This window comes from Ovis canadensis, chromosome 2 (assembly GCF_042477335.2).
Source record: "Ovis canadensis isolate MfBH-ARS-UI-01 breed Bighorn chromosome 2, ARS-UI_OviCan_v2, whole genome shotgun sequence".
NCBI lineage: Eukaryota > Metazoa > Chordata > Mammalia > Artiodactyla > Bovidae > Ovis > Ovis canadensis.
The window spans coordinates 6,156,544-6,162,722 of record NC_091246.1 but is presented as its reverse complement, the minus strand read 5'-3'; the positions used below and the strand labels follow the sequence as shown (position 1 = coordinate 6,162,722).

Sequence of the window (6,179 nt, the reverse complement as noted above, 5' to 3'; positions counted from 1 at the left end):
CATGAGAATGCAAAGTGTCCACAGGCAAAATCACAACTGGAAACCCTGAATTTCTGATCAGAGGTTCCAGCAGCTCTCTACTTCATGGGAGGCAGAGTTTTGGGTTCAGGTCAAGTTACATAAAAGGGAATTGGTAAACACCTGGAGCTGGTATTAGAAGGACGCCACAGAAGAAAATAACAAGTCTCAGGATTGAAGTATTTGTTTTAGAACTTGGAAAACAAACAACAAACAAACAAAAATTGGAATAGATTACTTTTCCAAGACCTAAGCCTAAGCCTCTAAGATCTAGTTGATCCCTAGTAATTTAACTGCTTGCCAGAACAAAACTCAACACTACAGAGAGGAAAGTAACAGAATCTAGAATCTTTACAACTTACCATTCACAATATCCAGTTTACAACAAAACACACTGTAAAGGTATACCTTGTGGGTGTATTGCCGGTTCGGCTCCAGATCACTGAAATAAAGCACTTACAATGATCAAGCAAGCAAACTTTTTGCTTTCCCAATGCACATAAAAGTTATATTTACACTATACTCCAGTCTACTAAGTATTCAGTAGCATTTTGTCAAAAAATACACATATCTAAACTAAAAAATACTTTATTGCTAAAACATGCTAGCCATCTTCTGAGCCTTTGGTGAGCCATAATCTTTTTGCAATAGCAACACTGAAGGTCACTGATCACAGATCATCTTAACACATGTAATAATAATGGAAAAGTCTTAAATATTGTGAGAATTACCAAAATTTGACACAGAGGCACAGAGTGAGTGAACACTGTTGGAAACGATGCTCTTATAGATTTGCTTGACAGCAGGGTTGCCAGAAATCTTCGATACTGCGGCAAAGTGCAATAAAGGCAAAGAATAAAGAAAAGCAAAATAAAATGAGGTAAGCTTGTAATCATTAGACACCCTAAACATAGCAATGTGATCTGTAGTCAAAAACAAATCATTCCATGGAAACGCTGACAACCAAAATATTATAATTAGCACACATAGATTTAAAAACAGAAATAAGTTAAAGAATTTTCAGTAAAACTTTAATTAGTGAATATTTGTGGAATTTGAAGAAAATATTAAAACTAAACCAAATGGCTTTTTTGCAATGGGTTTGCCGCCAGGACACAGGTGTCGTGAAAACCACCATTAAACCTAAGCCAAAATGGGAAAGGAGAAGACCCACATCAACGTCGTTGTCATTGGGCACGTAGATTCAGGGAAGTCTGCCACGACTGGCCATCTGATCTACAAATGTGGTGGGATCAACAAGAGAACAATTGAAAAGTTCAGGAAGGAGGCTGCCGAGATGGGAAAGGGCTCCTTCAAATATGCCTGGGTCTTGGACAAACTGAAAGCTGAACGCGAGCGCGTTATCACCATTGATGTCTCCCTGTGGAAATTTGAGACCAGCAAGTACTATGTTACCATCACTGATGCCCCAGGACACAGAGACTTCAAAAACATGATTACAGGCATATCCCAGGCTGACTGCACTGTCCTGATTGTTGCTGCTGGTGTTGGTGAATTTGAAGCCGGTATCCAAGAACGGGCAGACCCATGAGCATGCCCTTCTGGCTTACAACCTGGGTGTGAAACAACTAATTGTTGGAGTTAAAATGGATTCCACAGAGCCACCCTACAGCCAGAATAGATAAGAGGAAATTGTTAAGGAAGTCAGCACCTACATTAAGACAATTGGCTACAACTCCATACAGTAGTGTTTGTGCCAATTTCTGGATGGAATGGTGACAACATGCTGGAGCCAAGTGCTAACATGCCATGGTTCAAGGGATGGAAAGTCACCCGTAAGGATGGCAATGCCAGTGGAACCACCCTGCTTGAAGCTCTGGATTGCATCCTGCCACCAACTCGCCCAACTGACAAACCCTTGCGTTGCCTCTCCAGGATGTCTATAAAATTGGTGGTATTGGTACTGTTCCTGTGGGTCGTGTGGAGACTGGTGTTCTCATACCTGGCATGGTGGTCACCTTTGCTCCAGTCAATGTAACAACTGAAGTGAAGTCTGTAGAAATGCACCATGAAGCATTGAGTGAAGCCCTTCCTGGGGACAATGTGGGCTTCAATGTCAAGAACGTGTCTGTCAAAGATGTCCATCGTGGCAATGTGGCTGGTGACAGCAAAAATGATCCACCCATGGAAGCTGCTGGCTTCACAGCTCAGGTGATTATTTTGAACCGTCCAGGCCAAGTCAGTGCTGGATATGCACCTGTGCTGGACTGTCACACAGCTCACATTGCTTGCAAGTTTGCTGAGCTGAAGGGGAAGATTGATCATCGTTCTGGGAAAAAGCTGGAAGATGGCCCTAAATTCTTGAAATCTGGTGATGCTGCCATCGTTGATATGGTTCCTGGCAAGCCTATGTGTGTCGAGAGCTTCTCTGATTATCCTCCCCTGGGCCATTTTGCTGTGCGTGACATGAGACAGACAGTCGCTGTGGGTGTCATCAAAGCAGTGGACAAGAGGCAGCTGGAGCTGGCAAGGTCACCAAGTCTGCCCAGAAAGCTCAGAAGTCTAAATGAATATTATCCCCAGTACCTGCCGCCCCAGTCTTAATCAGTGGTGGAAGAACGGTCTCAGAACTGTTTGTCTCAATTGGCCATTTAAGTTTAATAGTAAAAGACTGGTTAATGATAACAATGCATCGTAAAACCTTCAGAAGGAAAGGAGAATGTTTTTGTGGACCATATGTTTTGTGTGTGGCAGTTTAAGTTATTAGTTTCTAAAATCAGTACTTTTCAATGAAAACAACTTGACCAAAAATCTGTCACAGAATTTGAGACCCATTAAAAAAAGTTTAATGAGAAAAAAAAAAAAAACTAAACCAAATGAACCAAATGAATACTCTAAAACTGAAAAGTAAAAATTTGCTACCTGAAAAGTAAAAAGAAAAAACATTGGTTGAACAGTAGATTGAAAAGAAAATAATAGAGCATAAATGACTTGTGATAAAATGTCAAGTGACTAGTGCATGTTAATTGAAATCTCAGAAGGAGATGAAGGAAAAAATGAGGCAGAAAGATATGTCAAGAAAGACTGGTAGAAAATAGTTCACATTTAATCAGAAATAGAAACAAAGATTCAAGAAATTTAGAAAATTTCAAGCAGGAAAAATGTGAAGAAAACCACACACAAGCACATCAAATTTAAACTACTTATAGCAAGAAAAAAAGAGACTGGAAAAAAATCTCAATGGCAGAGAGAAAAAATGCATATACCTACAGGGAATGCTGGCTAAATTCTTGCCAGAAACAACGGAAAATAGAAATCAGTGTGATGACCTTTAACATGCTGAGAAAAACAATAATCAAAATAATTGTTAACTAGAATTATGTATCCAATGAAAATTCACTGTAAAATTGAAGTTGAAATAAATATGTTCATTTGCTCAGTCATGTCCAACTTTTGCAACTATATGGACTATGGTTTGCCAGGCTCCTCTGTTCATGGGATTTTCCAGGCAAGAATACTTGAGTGGGTAGCCATTTCCTATTCCATAAAATAAATATAATTTCAGACAAACATAACCTGAGAGAGCATTTTTTCCACTCCAAAAAATACAAAGGAAATTATTTAAGTGTAATGAAAAATCAAACAGATAAAAATTCACATGTACAGAGAGTAATGAAGAGAACTGAAAATAGTAAATGTGTGGGTAAACACATATAAAAATATCTTTTTTCTTAAATTATTTAGAAGTTAATTGACTCAACAAAATAATAATATGTTTGGTGTTTATATTATACAAAGCAATAAAATACATGATAAAAGAAGGATGAGAGGGAGTGTACATGAAATTATACTGTAGTAAAGTTCTTACAATGTATACAATATGGTAAAATATTAATTTAATATATATTATGAGAAGTTAAGGATATATATTTTAATCATAGAGTAACAAATAAAACATATTATGAGAAGTTAAGGATATATATTTTAATCATAGAGTAACAAATAAAACAAATAAAACAAAGAAGCATCTCCCGGAGTTTGCTCAGACTCATGGTGCTGCTGCTGCTAAGTCGCTTCAGTCGTGTCTGACTCTGTGAGACCCCAGAGACGGCAGTCCACCAGGCTCCCCTGTCCCTGGGATTCTCCAGGCAAGAACACTGGAGTGGGTTGCCATTTCCTTCTCCAATGCATGAAAGTGAATTGGTTGTGTCCGACTCTTAGTGACCCTGTGGACCACAGCCTACCAGTCTCCTCCATCCATGGGATTTTCCAGGCAAGAACACTGGAGTGGGGTGCCATTTCCTTCTCCAATACATGAAAGTGTAAAGTGAAAGAGAAGTCGCTCAGTTGGGTCTGACTGCTAGCGACCCCATGGACTGCAGCCCACCAGACTCATGAGTCAAGTGCAAACTCTGGGAGATGTTGAAGGACAGAGAAGCCTGGAGTGCTGCAGTCCAGGGGGTTGAAAGAGTCAGACAAAATTTAGAGACTGAACAACAATAGCAACTCCAAAAGGATTCAAGTGACATAGAAACAAAGAACAGGATCTATTAATAGGAAACAACAAAATGGTTAGCTTAAACCCAATCATATTAGTGATTATACTAAATATAAATGGAGTAAATACTTTGATTAAAATGGGAAAACATTTCAGGCTAGACTAAAAAAAAAAAAAGTCCTAAACATACACTACTTACAAGAGTCACATTTCCTTAAGATCTAGAGAAGCTCACTATACAAACTTTAAACCAAGGAAAATTGGAGTTACTTTATTGATATCAAACAAAGTCAATTTTAAGACCAGAGATACTAATAAAGAGGGACATTTCAAATGATAAAGAGTCAGTTCCTCAAGGACACATGATAACCTAAATGAATGTCTTCATTATAAGGAATTTCAAATACATTGAAATCTATAGGGAGAAATAGGACCAAAGCTATACTTTCTACCCCTGCAAAGATGTTGAAACTATATCTGTTATTCCAAAGAGCAAATATTTGGGCCCGATATTACTGACATTCTCTTTAGTATTCCCTTAGGGCACATTCCATTGTTTGTTCCTTTAATTTAAGAATATACTTTTAATTTTAGCTTTTTTTCTCTATTGAGCTTAGTTCTGTCTCTATTTTCCTTTTAAAAATAACTACGTTTCTAGGTATGATAGACAAAAGGTATACAGCGTGTATATGTTCAGAATGCCAGTAAGCTCAGACTAAAATTCATGAGGGCATCAAACCCGTCAATCCTAATGGAAACCAACCCTGAATATACATTGGAAGGGCTGATGCTGAAACTGAAGCTCCAATACTTTGCCCATCTGATATGAAGAGCTGACTCCTTGGAAAAGCCCTGATGCTGGGAAAGATTGAGGGCAGGAGGAAAAGGGGACGACAGAGGACGAGATGGTTGGATGGCATCATTGACTCAATGGACATGAGTTTGAGAAAACTCTGGGAGATACTGAAGGACAGGGAAGGCCGGCATACTGCAAGTCAACTGGGTTGCCAAAGAGCTGGGCATGACTTAACGGCTGAACAATAATAAAAATGATGGACCAGCATAAGCCCGAGGATGCATTGTGGTAGCTTCTACAGGGCTGAGGGTAAAACTAGATTCTGTAAGCAGGTGAAAGTAGGTGAGAGAAGTCACTATGTAACGAGCACACACTATCCTCAAGGCCTGTGCTAAATACTTGATGCCTAACACATACCTACTTCCCTAGTGGCTCAGACGGTAAAGCGTCTGCCGGCAATGCGGGAGACCCGGGTTCAATCCCTGGGTTGGGAAGATCCCCTGGAGAAGGAAATGGCACCCCACCCCAGTATTCTTGCCTGGAAAATTCCATGGACCAAGGAGCCTGGTAGGCTACAGTCCATGGTGTCGTGAAGAGTCGGACACGACCGAGCGACTTCACTTTAATCACCTACCTAATTCTTGCAGTATCCTATAAGGTAAGTCACCTACCTAATTCTTGCAGTATCCTATAAGGTAAGCATCCTTTTGCAAGTTTTAGATTTGAGGATACTGCCCAAGATCACATAGATTATAGACGATGAAGACGAGTCACAGATTCTGTCTCCCATGACTTTAAAGCCCAGAGAGTGTCACACAGAGAGAAGTAAGTCAGAAAAACAAATGCCATGTGTTCATGCGCATATATGAGATCTAGAAAAAAATGACAGAGGTGACCTTATTTGCA

At 39.5% G+C, this 6,179-nt stretch overlaps 1 pseudogene; it reads left to right on the top strand.

The window, feature by feature from the left end:
• The first annotated feature begins 1,123 nt into the window (after nucleotides 1-1,123).
• Nucleotides 1,124-2,679, top strand: LOC138434495 (elongation factor 1-alpha 1 pseudogene; annotated as a pseudogene).
• The last annotated feature ends 3,500 nt before the right edge of the window (nucleotides 2,680-6,179 follow it).